General features: G+C 33.7%; 1 pseudogene; it reads left to right on the forward strand.

Annotated features, from left to right (window-relative positions):
• Positions 1-18353, forward strand: part of LOC143388526 (kynureninase-like) — a 75949-nt pseudogene that overhangs the window by 48190 nt on the left and 9406 nt on the right.

Consider the following 18353-nt stretch of genomic DNA (forward strand, 5'->3'; position numbering starts at 1 on the left):
GTTTTCTTGGCTTGATAGTTTTAACTATGTAAAATTTTCCAAGTAATTTTCCTGTATGGTGAGTTTAAGCTGTGATCATAAAAATAACTTATTTGTTTGGAAGTGTGATCACAGTTTAAAATAAATTCAGTAAATAATCTATTTTTTGTTTGTTTGTTTTTTGCTACTCAGGAGATAAAATAATCCTAGTTCTTAAATTAGCCAAAATAGTAATTATCTGTATTAAAAAATACATTAAGTCCACTTCTGTTCACAAATCACTACTCTCAGATAATAATTACATAATCATTAATTCAGGAACACTGAAATCCTTTGAAACCTCAAAATTTATTTTTTGTTCTAAAATTGCAGTCTGTTGTCACTGAAGATATAAGGGGGTCAATGATCTTTTCAGACATTACAAGTAAAACTTATCAAAGAGCTTCAGCTTTTGTTTTAATTGCTTCAAGTTTTGTCCTGAAAGTGACATTTGAAATCTACAGGTTTTTTTTAACTAACTTGCTAATTTTTAATGTATTCTTATTTACAAAGTGCATGTATTCATCATGTTCTTTCTGAGTGCCAAAGGAGCCAGGCTAGAGGTTTGTTGTCATGTCACATGTACTGTGTATGTAGGTGGCTCTTGTATGTGGACTCTTCACACACAGACCAGTGGGGGTCCTGAGACATCGAATACTGGGGTTAGCTTTACAGACCCCAGGACACTTGGAATATATGCTCAGGACAAACATCTAAACTATGGGATCCATTTTATCTTTGTTTACCTGCTTTTACTCTCCAAAGAAGATAATTTGGGTAGGAATTACCCTTTAATCCATCACTTTTATGATCAGCTCCTGTACAGGTAGCATGCTGTTGGTTCCCACATCATTTCCTATTCCCGTCAGCTTTGGTCAGGGCTCAGAAGATTTGACATTGACCATGGCTGTGGTAATGCTGGCATATCTTTGCTGAAGGTGTCACCAATGATGCAATTTTTCCAAAGGAACTGTCAATTGGCTTGGTGTCGTGGCATTTCTGTATCCTCCTCCCTTCTGCTAGTCATGGTCTAAATATGGGGCCAATGGCTATATGCTGGACCGGTAGTCAGTGACGGGTATGATCCAATTGCAGTGGTATCAACCTAAGACAGGAGGCTGACGCCTAAAGGTCAGTTGCCTAAAGGTCAGTTTTCCGATGACAGGTAAGAACCATATGTTGAATTGGACAACCTACCAGGCACGGTCCTTAAGCCACATTAACCTCACTCCCCCACTGGCACCAAGGCCAAATTTGGGGGCCAACAGAGGTGAGGCAAAGAACCTCACCCCCCCACTGGTGCATAGACCTATCCACAAGTATGGCTGTATGCTGGACCGGTAGTCAGTGACGGGTATGATCCAGTTGCAGTGGTATCAACCTAAGAAAGGTCAGTTATCCAATGACGGGTAAGAGCCATATGTTGAACTGGACAACCTACCAGGCACGGTCCTTATGCCACATTACTTGTTGTTTAATTAATCAGAAGGGGGGAGATGCTGGGAGCCATCAGCCAAGTAGGTATGACAAATTCCTTGCCAGCTTACTCCCATGCTATCTAGTGGAAGGACTTCTGAAAGGTGACCTTGCTCAAGGACCAGGGCAGGATCCGTGTTTAGGGTGTTCCCCCTTTAGAATAGGGCAGTTTAGCATAATAGGAGATTAGGGTGTTCCCCCTTTAGAATAGGGCAGTTTAGCATAATAGGAGATTAGGGTGTTGAGATTAGGGTGTTCCCCCTTTAGAATAGGGCGTATCCTGCTGCTGAGTTCCTCTTGAGTGCTTAGGGTCAGACAGTATATTTTGGGAGACAGAAGCCCATGCGGAGTGAATTTGGGAGAGAGTGGATTTTGGGCAGAAAACGTGGATTCCCCCAGAGCGTGTTTGGAGACGGCTGGTGTGAGTTCGGGAATAAAGAATTGCTGTTTGAATCTACAAGCTGTGTGGAGACTCGTGATTTGTGCCCAGCCGAAAGACTGCGGCACATGGCAGTATATGCCTAAAAAGTATGTGGAACTTTTTTAATATGAGGGGAGTATGATCTTAGTAAAACTTTATCTTAGGTAATATGATTGAAAAAAATGATTATAAATTTAAACCTTCAATTCTAAATTTTTGCATGCAGGGATATTTTCATTAATATTTCTTTAACAATCCATAGTTAGTGATCAATAATTTTCTCTTGAATTTTGGTAAATATATGCCTCTTTACTCTCAGCATAATAGACTGACCATTTTCCAGGATATGGAAGATTTTTACTTTGCACATTATTCTGAAGGCGAGTGTGACTTGCAAAACTCTGACAAATTAAATATGCATTTCCATATACTTCTGTGAAGACCAAATATATACATAAAAATTAGCTACATAGTTAAAATTCTTCATGAGATTTTAATCAGCATTGATGAACAAAATTCAAATCACATTGTCTCTTTTTTTTGTGGGGGGGTGATACTGGGATTGAATCCTGGGGTACTATACCACAGAGGGTTCCCCCAACTCTTTTATGTATTTATTTTTTTTTATTTTGAGTCAGAGTCTCATTGAGTTGTCCAGGCCTTTTCAAACCTGCAATCCTCCTGGCTCAGCCTCCTGAATAGCGGGGATCACAGCTGTGCACCACTGTATCTAGCTTTGTATAGTTCTTTCTAAAGTCTGAGATTGAGACATCTTTCTCTTTTTGTACTTGGAACATCTGTATTTATTTCAAAGCATTATAAACCTATATTTTAAGATAAGACAATTCAAAAAGTATATTCAGAAAAATTTCAAAGGCTTTGTGTGTGTGTGCGTGTGTGTGTGTATGTGTGTGTGTGTGTGTGTGTGCCAGAGATCAAACCACCCAGGGGTACTTAACCACTGAGTTACATCCTCAGTCATTTTTTATTTTGAGACAGGGTTTTACTAAGTTGCTTAGGACATCATTAAGTTACTAAGACTGGCTTTGAACTTGCCATCTTCCTGCCTTGCCCTCCCAAGCTACTAGGATTATAGGCTTATGCCACCATGCCCAGCCAAAAGCTTTCTGATTAGTAATGTAGTTATATCAAAAAATATTAATTTGTTTCTTATAAGAACAGCATATTATCCTGAGACTTCAGAAAACAATTTTCATCATCTGCATTTTTTTATTTTAGGAAGTGCATTTTAATGAGTATGCTTGTCATACTGTTAGCTCACTGGACACATTTGAATGGCTCTTCTACAGAGTGGGATTTGAGAAGGCAATTGAGTATGAACCCCCCTGTGTATTTACAGGTGGGTGACCAAATGAGAGAAAGTAAACAAACTGAACTTAGTAAACTTTCTTCAAACTACTTTCTAGAGTAGTGTTAAATCACACAGCTTAGAACAGAGCCCAGCAATTCTGAATAAACAATTTTTTTTAGAAAATAGAAATTGATAGAGATCTTCTCTCTGCAAGGAGTGAGGTGATATTCCACCTACTTCCTGTCATGCAATGTCAAGCCTTATATCAGATATGCCTATGGCTGGCTGCTGGTGTCTAGGGATGAGTATACAACTTATCAGTTGAACCAACTTATTTTGTCAGTTTGAAAGATTTTTTTGTTTGTCTGTTTTCCTTAGGACCTTTGAATCTGTATTTATCACTTAGCCATGCTTTTTCTTTCCTCACCAAGGTGCTAATTTACAACTTCCTAGCTTTAAATTCTTCTTGCTCTTTTTCTCACTTTTTTCTATTGTGATTTTCGACCTTGTTTTTAGTTTATACCTAATGCCCTCTGGTCTTTATTTGTATGGACTAGCATTACCTTCTTTATATGTGTTTGAACTGCTGTTATTTCTGAAGTCCAATATCTACTGAACTGTAGCAAGTGTTTCTCTGTTTTCCCAACCTTTCTACTCACTGCAAAGATAGATTAACAACATTAATGCCCTGCCATGAAGTCATGGCTGAAGAATTTTACCAGGGAATTTATGTAGCTATGCAACCAAGCCCAAACCCTACCATACTGAATGCTTGCCAGAAGCAGACTTACATTATACTCAAACCCACATTAGTTTACATTTAATTATACGAATTGGATAGATTATCGATCACTTTGGCTAATAATAGAAAACAGAATTTGGATCAAACAAAAAGAAAGAGCAAATAAGTCTAAAATTTTGTTCATGAAAGAAGTTGATATTTTTACTATATGCTGCCAAAGAATTTTGAGTTTTATTTCTTGAAATTACAGTTTCATAATGTCCCTGTGCAACATTTACACTCATTAAAGATATTTTTATTGAGCATCTACTATAACACTCCAGGAATTTTTTTAAGTCATTTGGAATATACCAAAAAAAAAAAAAACACTCACACAAAATAGAGTCTCTAACATGATGTCTGAAAAATCAGTACGTCTTATAGATGATTTTTAAAGTATAAGGGGGAAAGGAAGTATCAGAACATACTAGTGGCATGCTTATCAATGTGGCATGCTTATCAATGTGCAATATTAAAAAGGCATTCATGAACGATCACATTGAGAAAGTAAGAATCAGATGAAAAGGTGAAGAAAAGAAAAAAAGGGTGAAGCATTTACCTGTGGAAAGAATTTTAGTTAGAAGAGGCATTTTATCAAAGATTCTAAGACAAGTGTACATCTTGGGTGCTTGAAGAAAAGCATATCCACAAGCTGCAATAGATTGAAGGAGCTGGAGACAGATGGACAAGAGATAAAAGCATGCAAATGATGCAAGCCCTTGGTTGGCAATACGGAGACTTGGATCCATTGCCTATGTTGACAGAAGAGTGACCCTGACATAAAAACTTTTAAAATGATCACACGAGGGGCTCTGTTGGGAATAAACTGTAAGAGGGCTAGGAGTGGACTTTGGAAGACCAGCCAAAGCCCTATTGTGGAAAACAGGCTAGAGATGAGTTCAAAGCAGAGGGGTAGCAGAGGAGGTGAGGAGAAGTGGTAGGACTCTGAATCTATTCTGAGATATATAGCAATCTTTGCAGAGTTCAAAAATAGTAACATGATGAAGTTTTATTTATGTAAGTTGATTACATTCTGGAGAGCTGTACAATATTGTGCCTGTAGTTTTACACAGTGTTGTACACTTAAATTTGTCAGGAGGATGGGGTTACATGTTCTTACCATGATTTTTTAAAAGTAAATAAAATATTAAAATGTAAAAAAAAAATAGAATTGGAATGTCAGTTAACTGATAGATCTTTGCAATAATACAAAAGGGAAATGCTCACTATCTAAAATGCAGTAATGGCATATGGGATGGAGAAAGCATTACAGTTGACAGTTATTAGGAAATTGAATGAAAAGGGCATAGAGAAAAATTTGGACAAAGGGACAAGAATGAGAGAATAAAGATGAATTTGATGTTTGTGCAAAAGAATACTAAGTCATAAGTCCTATATCATATACTTATTTAATAACTATGAAAAGTTTTTCTTAAGCATCTACTATGGGCAGAACAGTAGGCAAGAAATCATTGAAGACAAATGAACCCTCTCATTCTGGAACTTACCATTCAGTGTGAGCATTCCAAGGCAAGAGAAAAGCTGGTTAATTTTGCCAAGGTGGGGGCATTTATGTTAACTCAGACTCTAGGGGAACAGGGAAGAGTGGGGGACTAAGACAAGGTGGTTTCACATGCATCTTAAGCAAGGGCAGAACTTTAAGGTTCTTATGTTCCAAGAAGGGAATTTTAGTTTTATCTTAAGGACAAAGGGGAGCCACTCTTTGTATGGAAAAAAAAGCTTAAAAATTCAGCACTCTTCATCTTTCCAGTCTTTTTTTGCTTATGGAAAAAAAATAGATCATTCTGAAAGGATCTCTTTTAACTTTTAAACTTTGTGATTCTCAAGTGATAAAAGTAAAGCATCAGGTTAAGGTAAACTAGTGGTTGTGATAACCGAGACTAAAACCAACATGGTTGGAATCCACCTGCCACTGGCCATATCTGTGGCTGTGATGACTCTCCATTCTCCCTTTACTTTCCTAAAATGTGTTCAGAAAACTTTATCCCAAACTCTGACATACTCAGTTTTTTGCTTTACTCATGTACAGAAAGGTACTTTTTATATATCTCTGTTTTATTAATGTGGTTGTGCTTTGTTATTTTGCTGCATAATAATTATACATATTGAAGAGATGCAGTGTGATTGATTCATGTATACAATGTGTTAAGATGAAGTTAGTGTTATTAGCATATTTCTCACTTTAATCTCCTATTGTTTGTGGTGAAGCATTCCAAAATCTTCTTTTCTGACTATTTTGAAGAATACAATACTTGTATTTTTTTTAATCAATGTTTTACCATGCTTTCCAGACTGGTCTGGAACTCCTGCACTCAAGTGATCTTCCTGCTTCAGCTCCTGTGTGTTGGGACTCCAGGTATACCACTCTGCCTGGCTATAATGCATTCCTTTCTGTTTCTTTTCATTTTTCTTTCTTTTGTTCTTTTTAAGATATGCATGACAGTAGAATGTATTTTGAAATATTATACATCCATGAAGTATAACTTATTCAAATTAGGATCCTATTCTTCTGACTACAATGCATTTCTAATTGACTATAGTAACACTGTGTATTGTAAAACACCAGAATTTTTCTTCCAATCTAACTAGTTGGATACTCATCATTCACACTCCATTTATTCTCCTTATTCCTTACTTTTATAAGCCTATACTATTCTCCCTTCTATGAGCTCAACTTTTCTAACATTTACACATGTATGAGATCACGCTGTATTTGTGTTTCTGTGCCTGGCTTATTCCACTTTACATAATGTCCTCCTGTTTCATCTATGTTACCATGAATGACAAAATTTCATTTTTTATGGTCAAATACTATCTCATTGTGTATATTTTTTTTATTCATGGACACTTCTTTATCATGGGCCATTTCAGCCAATTCCATACCTGAGCTACTGTGAATAGCATTATAATAAACATAGGAGTGCAGGTATCTCTTTGCATGTAGATATTTTTAAAATCAACCTGCCAATATTTTTACCATGAAAATTAAGAATATAGCTGGGCTCAGTGATGAAGATCTGTGATCCTAAGGACTAGGAGGCTGAGACAGAAGGATTGCAAGTTCAAGGCCACCCACTGCAACTTAGTGAGATCCTGTATCAAAAATAAAACAAAACAAAACAAATGGATTAGGGATGTGGCTCAGTGATAAAGTCTCCCAGGGTTAAAAAAATAATAATAAGAAGAATATTTTTAAAAATATTTTAATTAGTAAATTTATGATTATTCTTTGAAAAAAACAAACTTTGTTGAACTTTGGACTCCATGAAACATGATGATTTGATGAGTAGTTTATTTGACGTTAGCTACAGAAGATGCTAGAATGACAGACATTCTTACTTATCCTTAAATACTTATGCAGATTTTGTTTATATTCAGTTTAAACAATTATGTTGTACCCACATGTTCCATGATTTTGTAGTGCTATAATAATTTGTCTGATTCAACACATTTAAAAAGCTGTGAAAGTGGTAAAACTATTCTATTTACTTTTAAGTTGTGACCTTGAGACAGAGAGAGAAGAGAGTGGAAAAAGAAAGACTTCTGGTCATGCTCTCATTCTTAAACACAGAAATTATTAAGTGTGTGGTCATAAAATGTCAAGTTAAGAGACATCATGAAATTAGCGTTGCTTGAATATGTTCTTAAATAATATCTGGTTTTATCACATTTTGAGTTTTGCCCCAATGATGAACTAGATGTTTATTCTAATATAAGTAACAAAAATTAGAATGTTGTTTAGTTTTGTTGAGGTTTGGGGTGAGCAAAGGTGAGGGGTTTAAAAGATAATTTAATTCAGTGCATAAAAGATTTAAAACTCATGCCGAAAGTTGGGCCAATAAAGGTTTGTTGAGGAGATCAAGATTTGCTGTTTCATTTTGTAACTGAATCTGGTGATGCCTCAAAGATGCCTTTATAACAAGTCATACTGTTGATTTAACATTTATTTGGAACACCTTTTATGTAATTTATGATGTTCAAAGAACACAAAGAATATCACGATCTTTACTTTTTATTTACTGGCTGTCTTCTAGCACCTCACTTCTCCCAAAATTCTGTTAATAATCCCCATTCGAAGTAAATTAAATTCCTGCTTGGTTTTCAATCTTTGATTAAAAAGAAAAGATTTGAATTTCTTTTCCAAGTTCAATGAGACTATATCTTGATTATTATTGTTTATTTTCAATTTTTAGGAATGATTTAAGCTTTTTACGATAATAGCTACTTAGAACTATTTAGTTTTCTCATTCTGCATTGTTAGGTTATAACATTGAGTTTTTGTTGCTGTTGTTGTGTAAACCATGCTAAGGTTTCAGTTTAGATTACATTTCTATTTTGTTCTGATTTTGCTTTCTCTACATTCCAAGTAGTGGGCTCATAATGAATTGAATGTTTTCCTAGGTTCTAAATGTGGTACCTTTTGAGTGAATATATCTTGAAATAGTTATATGTATTTGTTTTGTTTTGTTTTTGAAAGATTTTAAACAGTCCTCATTTCCTTTAGTAGGCTTGAAGGTATAACCTAGGGGAGATGATGCTTATTCAAGTTCACTAGATCACATATCTAGATTTACCCATTTTGAAGAAAGAGAATTGACTACAGAGATTCTGGAAGAACAAAGAAGGTCCAAAGAGCAGGTTTTATTTTAGGAGGGTAAATTGTTCATACTAAAAAGATTGTGGGAGTTCTGCCATCTAAATTGTGTCAACAGTCTGGCATTCTCCCCCCTCAATATCCTAAGTGCAGCACTTAGCCTGTCCAGGATGTTGTTTCCATGGAATTACCAGGGCATCGAAAATGTCTGTCCTACATGACTTTGCATTTTATGTGAATATCCTGATAATTAGGGTCAATCTCTACAGTTGGGCTTCAACAACTAATAACTGAGGAATCTTAGGCTATGCATCAAGCTACTGGAGTCTCACTTCCTCATCTTTACAATGAGGAGAGTAGTAGTATCTACTTCACAGGAGTATTTTAAAGATGGAGCAACTGCTTAGAGTAGTGTCTGACTTAGAATGAAAGCTCCGTTGATTTTTGGTTTTGCTGCTTTCAAAATCACTAAACAACTAAAATAAGCTAAATCAGGGAAATAAAACCGCAGCCTGTTTGCCTGTTTTATAAGAGTTTGGTTAAATGTTTGGGGAGTCATCAATCACCCAAGTTTGGGCTGTTTGCTCTCTTCCATAGAAAGATAATTTGGGGGCCAGACTTGATCTCTTTCACATGTGGTTTTACTAAATAGAATTCTTTTTCCTAATTTTATTTAAATTAATAATATTTTATAAAACTTCCAGCTAGTTTACCATATATTATCACGACCACTTAAATTAAAAGTATCATATCATTGATGTTGTTCATGAAAATATGCTGAATAACCTGGAAAATACTGCACATCAAAGAAGACAGGCCAAGAATTGTATATGCAACAGGAGTTTCTGGGGGAAAAAAAGCAAATTTTAATAAGATAAAAATGGCACCTTCTTGTTAGAGTACATGGTTTAAATGGTTGAATTTCTTTTTATCAAGTGAAAATGTATAGCAATTAATCTTAGGAAGTTGAAATTTTTCCAGAAGAAATAACATTTAGAATTTCATTAAGATTAAAAAATGGATACCACCAGTGATTAAAATAACAAGGCAGTTATTAACATTATATATCAGAATAAAGAATCAAATGAAGGAAAAATCATTCAGTAAAAGCTAGTGGGCCACCAATGATCCTATTACTTTATAGCAGATAGAATATGAAAAACCCTCTATCCCTTCTTTTTGAGCACCATATGACAGAAAACTATGCAGGAATTTGCATCTATGATTGAGGGTTTTTTTTTAAATATATTTAATTGCTCTGACTGCTGAATTTAATGACATCATTGTCATATCAAGATATTAATATTTCAGTCCTCTTATAAAGAAAACTGTATTATTATCCTGGTTTGCAATGATACGATCCTATTTACTACTTATAAATAGAGAATTATGTTTGAAACAAATAGTCTCTATAGAGAGCTGCTATTTTCTTCTATTTTTCTTACTTCACTTCCCCCTTGAGGCAGAAAGATCTGGAGTTCAAAGCCAGTCTTAGCAACAGCGAGGCACTAAGCAACTCAGTGAGACGCTGTTACTTAATAAAACACCAAATAGGGCTGGGGATATGGCTCAGTGGTTGAGTGTCCCTGAGTTCAATCCCATATACCCCCAAAATAAACTAAACTAAAATAAATTAGTATTCACATTGATGAAACTGAAACATCTTATCTTCCTGAGTTTCTGTGTTCATTTCCTTCAGGGCTTTAAACTGCCGAGTTAATATTTCCTTCCTGGTTGAATATGTCAGCAACTCTGTCTTCTTTAGGTATAGTTCAATATCGTACATCTAGCTTTGACTCCGTTTCCTTTTTCTTCATTCTTTCTAGCTCAAAGTGTCCTCCTTTACTCTGCTTCATGGGTGTGGAGTCCGAGGTTCTGCTTTTGGTCAAGAGGACAGTTGTTCCACAAAGGCCCACACGCCAGGAGGCAGGGATGGGAGCTCCTTAGGAGTCTGCCCACCACACTTATGCTGAGTTAATGCCTGTTTAAATTGCCCACTACCCCCAGCCACACACCCACCCAAAAGACCTTAGATTCTTGTGGTAGGGGTAGCTGGCTTCTAGTCAGGGGTACTATTAACTGTTCTAGAGAAACAATTAAAGAAATATAGAAAAATATTATAGTCCTCAGGAAAGAAGGGTGATTTAGTTAAGAGCATAAACCATAAAAAAATCACCCTTGTTAAAAAAACAAACCCTCCCTAATTTACCATTATTAACTATTTTGCTTTATCGAAGTTTGCCATTTATGTCTTCTCCTCTACTGGGCTCCCAGAGATTGAGCATCTCCTCTTCAACCTGCTTACTGGCTTGTTCAGATACTTATTTTGAGACTTCATTCAACTTCCTTCTGAAAATATTATATCAACCACAGCTCCTAGCTTGGGGTTAGTGTTCCTGTTCATCATGAGTTTTGTTAGCTGTGTCCCTTTGGAGGAGTCACACAACTTCTTTAATCCTTATTTATCTGAAATCTGATATTATGGAAATGACATTTATTTTAAGTTGTTATTATGCCAAGATCAAGCTAGAATACAAGAAATCTCTTGTGCCCATTTCCCAGAAAACCTTTGTTAGTTTTTGTTCTTTTTCCCTTAGCAGTTAGCTGCTCAAGAACATTGCTTAATCATGCCTTTGGAATAAAATTACTTATGGGCATGAGAACCAATAATCTAATTGGCCAGACCATTCCTTAATGCTCTGTGGGATTATATAATTTCCTTCCTAGGGTAATAGATCCAAATGCTGTGAGTGTCTGGAAAGGAGATGGACGATAAACAATTAACATCTTCAGTGGAGCTGAGCTAGGGTCCCGGGGTCTCCTCATGTCCTTTGCCATTGGAAAGAAAAATATAATGTCTTTAGTGAATCAGTGTAAAAGAGAAATATCAACATCAAATTATGAGGTAAACAACTTTGAAATTCTTCCCTTCTACATAATCATATTGTATTTGCACATTTAAAATGTAGTTCAAGTACTTTCACAGCTTTAGTAAATAAAGCCTAAAAAACGATGATGTGGCCTCAGTTGAGAAATCATTTCTGAGGTTTTTCTCTAAGAATAACACATCTCCCCCTTTGTGCAGTCCCTTGTTTCTTTCATATTTGGGTTATGAACATGTCATCTTCTATTTTCAAAAACAAGCTATTATTTCCTCCTGTGATACAGTGTTGGAACACCAGGTCTTTGATGTTTCTGTTAGATACACCAGCAGCCATCATAACTCATGCCCTTGAATTTTTAATATCACTCCACAAACTGAAATGACAAATACCCAGTTCTTCAGTGAACACACAAATATGAAAGAAAAGTTTACTAAATAGAGAAGATTGAAATCTCTCTTCCAATTTTTGTTTTGATCCCACTGAACATAAAAGGAAAAAACAATCATGTCGCTATGTTTTGTTCCCTGCTTTATCTCAGTTACCATTTTTGCCTCAGATTAATAGAAAAAAAAAAGAAATTGCCAAGAGGTAAATCTGTTTCCACAGAAAGCATTATGTATGCAGTCCTGTATTTTTTTTTTTGATACGTGACTAGAAGAAATATTTCTCTTTAACAAATTTTAAAAATTTAATTTTTTTAAAATATGAAAAATTATAATAATGCTAAATTTATATTTTTCAAATTTCCAAATTGCCTATTTCTTCATATCTGAAATACTTTTAACATCCTTTATTTTTTTCTCCAGATCACTCAAAACCTGTTATTTGTCTATCAATCTAAACAACAATTAATTCTAGAATATACCTTTTTCTCAAAGCTCCATCTGTTGAAATATTTGTCAAGTTAACATTGAAAATAAAGCTTGCCCTGAAACTGAAAATGCAAATGAATATATATATATAGTATTAAGTTAGTGGCTCTAATATTAAACTTTACAAAGTTACAAGATCATTTCAGTTAGAAGGAAAGAACAGTTCTTCACTCCTGAGGCAAGATCTCCTCTACAGCCAAAATTCAATTTTCTTTTTCTCATAGAAGCATCTTTCAGTGTTAATATGTAAACTAGGGCTGGGGATGTGGCTCAAGCAGTAGTGCGCTCGCCTGGCATGCCTGCGGCCCAAGTTCGATCCTCAACACCACATACAAACAAAGATGTTGTGTCCGCCGAAAACTAAAAAAAAAAATAATAAATATTAAAAAATTCTCTCTCTCTCTCTCTCTCTCTCTCTCTCTCTCTCTCTCTCTCTCTTTTTAAAAAAATATGTAAACTAGAAAACAATTTGGTTATTTCAATAGGATTATAAAGCTCTTTCTTCTATGTATACAGTATAAATTTATAATGTTCTATATGAACATGGATATTATAAATTATTACCAGAAAGAATAAATAAATAAATCATTAACAGAAAAACCTCAGATACATTTTATTTCTGACTTTTAATTCTTATTTTCAAAATTAATATCCACTGTAATTATCTTCAACATCTCATATGAAGAATTTAATCATAATATTTTTCTCCTCCTTTATCCTAATGAAGAAGTTCAAGGAATTATATGAGCTTCTGTACATATTATATTACACTTGAGAAAGTTCTGACTTAGCTGCTAAATATACAACAACAACAATTAAAAAAAACTGGATAATTCTGCTTTTATAGTTTGACTAATTTAAAAAGTTAAAAGCAATTTTTAAAAATTGTTGGATGTATTTCAATTAATTTTTCTTCAATACATACTGACTACATTTCTCATGGGTAGCAAAATTGCCATTTATACAACATGGAGAAGTCTTCTTTGGAAGGAGTGTACATTTTTGCTTGTTTGTTTTGTGGTGTTGATATTCAATGCAAGGACATTGCACGTGCTAGGCAGCAGTCATCGGTTTTGGGAAGGTCACTTAACTACCAAAGTTGCTTGCCCTTTCTCAGCTCTGGAACCTTGTACATGCTGCTCTGACTGTGTAGCAAAAGGAGGAGAGAGTGTCCTTCCCCTTTTTCTAAAACATACACAGATGGTGGATAAGGTCCTGACGGTTGCTCCCTGTCCATCTCCAGGTTGGCTTAGTTGTCCTAATTTGTGTTTCACCTGTCAACTGTTTGTCATATCACATCCCATCATCACTCTTACTTTTCCTACAAATTAGTACCAAGAGGTAAGTCTCTGAGCTCCTGAGTTTATATTGTAGCTGAGGAAGAAAGAGGAAAGCAAATAAAGCAACAATTATTCAGTATGAACAAATGATATAATATGTTCTATTCTACACCTTTCCTACTTATTCACTTTTAACCTAAAATTGCATAGTATTTATTATACAAAATTACCACAGTTTATAAAATCAGCCTCCTAGTGAAGACAATGTAGTTTCCGTTCAAGCCTGGATTATCACTAAAAAGATGCAGTGACTACTAACACATGATTCACCTCATACTTCTGTAAGTACTTCTCCAGAGTAAATTTCCAAACAAGAATTTTCCAGGTTAACTGTTATGTATTTATCACTTTTATGGCTTTATTCATTTGTTTCCCACAGGAAGGCATCCAGTTATACTCTCATAATAATATGCTGGAATTTTCCTTTTTCTCACAGTCATACCAATGGAGCATATTAATCAAACTTCTGAATTTTTGTCAATCTTAGAGATGAACAATGTTGTCTCAATGTAGTTTTAGCTTGTATTCTTATCATGAGTAGGTTGATGATTTTTCTTTTTAAATTTTAAGAGTCATTTTTCTTTTCTATAAGTGATATATTTAGATCTTTGGCCTATATTTGGGTGCTGTCATAAGGCAAATCTTAAGATATTTTTTTCATTTCTGTTTTTTAACTGATATGTGAAAGTGCAAAAATTGTACATATTAGTGGGGTACTACACTTTGATTCATGTATACATCATGAATCAGGTTAAACATATCTATCTTCTCTAATAGATATTACTTCTTTATGGATAGAATGTTCAACATCTTTTAATTAGTATTTTAAGGTATACAGTACACAGCCATCTGAAATTTTTACTCCTGCCTCATGATAACTGAGTATCTATCGATTAACTTTTTTTCATCTCTCCCTTCCCTGTACTCTCAGCCTCTAATAACCATCATTGTTCTCTCAATCACTTTGAAATCAGTTTCTTATATTTCACAAATGAGTGATATCATATGGTACTGTATTCAGCTTATTTTACTTGCCTGATGTTCTCCAGGTCTATACACATTGCAGAAAATGTCAAGATTTAATTCTTTCTTATGGCTGAATACTATATCTTGGTGCTTTTATACCTAGAAGATTAGCTAATACATGGCAATATAAATTGAAAATGATTTTTTAAATAGACTGTTGCTTGACATTATTTTCTCCTTATTCATTGATCTATGGAAACAATACCAAGTTTCCCCTTAGAGCTGTTAGTACAAAGGACTGCATATTATTGGATTTGTTAGCACAACACCACAATGTTTAGAATTAGCATTTTTACTAAATACTAGCACCTTGTAGAAATATATCCCTCCATTGTTCTTACGGTTTTATGGAATTCTTATTATATCTTTTGTTTTGTTTTTTTCCATATAATATTAGAATCCATTTCTCTATAGTTATAAGTAAAAAACAATAAATAAAAATCTACTTTCATTTTTACTTGGATTATATTAAAGGTGTACATTAATTTAAAGATAATTAACTTTTTTTCTTAATGTTGAATGTTACTCAAGATTTTGTTTGTTTAAGATGTAAGTCTTAAAAATTTCTTGGTAGTGACTTTAAATTCAATTTTTCATTTTTATTTTATACCAAAATGCAACATTAAATTATCCTTTTGTTCATGGCAGGCACAAAATTACATAGTTTGAAAATGGTAATAATTTGCTTCCTCCTTTTATTTTTTGCATCTGTAAGTAAATTCTTTTTATTAACAAAAGTACCTTTGGTATTTCGTGGCTAAGTTTGACTTTAAGGTTTGAGATAGGTAGTTTCCATTATTATATTCTTTAATTTTTTAATTAAAAATTGTTCTGAAAGGGTGAAAATGTCTTCATAGGGTCTGTGGAGATAACCCTATGATTTTTCTCTAACACATATAATAAATTGCATAATAATAAATTTGCTAGTATAGAGCTACTCTTGTATGCCTGATATGAACTCCACTGTTCATAATGTATAATTATTTTAATGTGTTGTTAAAATCTGATTGCTAATATTTTATGTAAGATTTTATATTAATATTCTCAAAATTAGCTTATATTTTTAAATATGTGCAATTATAAAATGGTTTAATATTAACATTAATATGAGTATCACAAGTATGCTAATTTTTTCTATAACACTGTTTTGATTTGTATTTTGTTGTCTGTGCACTGAAATAATTTTAAAAACATTGGAATTGGGCTGGGGTTGTAGCTCAGTGGTAGAGCACTTGCCTAGCATGTGTGAGGCACTGGGTTTGATTCTCAGCACCACATATGAGCAAATAAATAAAGGTCCATCAAAAACTAATAAAAATATTTTTTAAAAAGCATTGGGATTAACTGAAAAGTTTAGGTAGAATTTCTCTATGAGACCACCTAATTTTAGGAGTTTTAGATGTTTGTGATTTTTCTCTACTGCTTCTATTACTATCTGTTGATTTTGATTTTCTCTCATTTTAGAATTAAGTTGAATATTTAGTATCATATTTTAAAAGTACTATTTTTATTTAGTTTTTTAAAATTAATATAATTTTTATGATATTCATCTTTTCCCTATTTTGTGATTTTTCCCTCCATAAAATGTTTATACTTCATGCTTACAATTGTATTATCTTGATTAACTGAGATCTCTCCCCCACCACAACTGAAATTTGATCTATGTATCAACATAATTGTTATTTGTTATTTGGAACAATCAGTTTTGACTTTTCTTAATTTACTCATTATTTGGTTTCAGTTTTTCTTGTTTAATAAATTTTTCAATTTTTTCACTGATTTATTTCAATTTCCTGAATTGTTCTGAGATGTAGTGTTATGAATTGTTCTTTATCTACCATCTAGCAATACCAAAGTATTGATATTCCTACATATTGTGTATTTTGTGTTTGGCTAATTAACCTCTTTTTTGGAATCAGGAATTGAACTCAGGGGCACTCAACCACTGAGCCACATCCCCAGCCCTATTGTGTATTTTTCTTAGAGACAAGGACTCACTGAATTGCTTAGCACCTTGCCATTATTGAGGCTGGCTTTGAATTCACAATCCTCCTATCTCAGCCGCAGGAGCCTCTGGGCTTATAGGCATGCACTACCAGGCCTGGCCTTAACATTTTTATTAACAATATGAAAGTAACCAATTTCTTTAGAACTTTCGTTTTAGAATACCAATGAGTAAATAGTGCTTTGGAGCTACCATTTCTCTTTACAGATTGTGAAAAATATTATATTAATGTTTTACCTTATTGTGATTTTAACTTTATTTTAAAATTAACATACTCCTAACATTTCAAGTCATTTTAATTTATTTTAACTAAGAAAAAACTACATTAAATAGATGATTTGCCGTATAAAAATTAAATTGATTTATCCTTACTTTTGACAACCTTGCCTTCTTCTATCATTTACCTTTTATCTGTTTAAATATTTCATAACTTAAAACATAAGTGATTTTAATATGCTGGCTGATTCCTAAAGTAATAACCATTTGTGTACGCCAAAACATCTAATGGGTACCTTATATTTTAGGTTAGTGGGATGGTTTGGCCATGAACTCAGCACCAGATTTAAAATGGATAACAGTAGGTATATTCAATTTTATTTCATAAGTCACTTTATTTTAACTTCATTTTAATTTTCATCTATGTGTATAACATATATAATATACATGCCGCATGGAAATTGCACTTTGAAAATGTCACTGAGATTTTTTAAAATAAGAAATGACATTTTCAGTGTGTAAGAGTGTTTATAGATTTTAGCATAATTTTGAGCCTAATCATTTGTAGAGAGATAAAAGGAAATGAAATTTAACTTATGGCCCATGTGGCTTGATCAGATCCTCTCAATATGGAGTGCCAAAACCATCAAGCAGTGGGAACAAGAGGGAATTGGGTACTCAAGGTCAGACACAGAGAGTCTTGGGTTTTACTGTGTAATAGTTTTGTGATGCTGCAAATCACAGTATTCATCTTGTGTCCTTGCTGTTTTGTTCCACATACCTAATATGAATAATATCTATTTCAGGGTCTTGTTTAAGGGTAAGTCAAATTCAAAACTGTAAACCAAATAGCATATAGCAGTGATTTTAAATATGATCATTTTTTACCCTGTTTTTCCAAATATTTTTCATGGCTTTTTCAATGTACCAAAGAGTGATGTTAACCCCAGTGAATAAAAATAAAACTGTGCTGTATATTTGCCTCAAAGAGTGCCCTATTTTGTTTCCTAAGTGACCCTATGTTTAGTCATATAGAATACAGAAAGCATTGTAAGTGCTTTGAGAATTCATTGTAAACTAAATATTTCAGAGTGCTTCCAAACCTATGTATATATTTGAATTTGCAACAATTAGGATACAAAGAATCCCAGAGGGCAACTTTAATCAAATCATGAAAGCTTTTTTTTTTTAATGTGGTTGTTGAATGATGAGCTCTGTTGTGACTGTTACTTAAATTCTTTAATTCTTTAAGATGGGTTTTCTTATCAGTAAATAAAGAAATTTGATTAAGTAAGGAAAAACATTTTCTATCACAAAAGACATGATAGGAAAAATTTTAAGTTTTTTTGTGTTATATTTGTCTCTGAGAAAATATTCAGCTCTGCA

The sequence above is a fragment of the Callospermophilus lateralis genome, unplaced genomic scaffold, assembly GCF_048772815.1.
Source record: "Callospermophilus lateralis isolate mCalLat2 unplaced genomic scaffold, mCalLat2.hap1 Scaffold_82, whole genome shotgun sequence".
NCBI classification, from domain to species: domain Eukaryota; kingdom Metazoa; phylum Chordata; class Mammalia; order Rodentia; family Sciuridae; genus Callospermophilus; species Callospermophilus lateralis.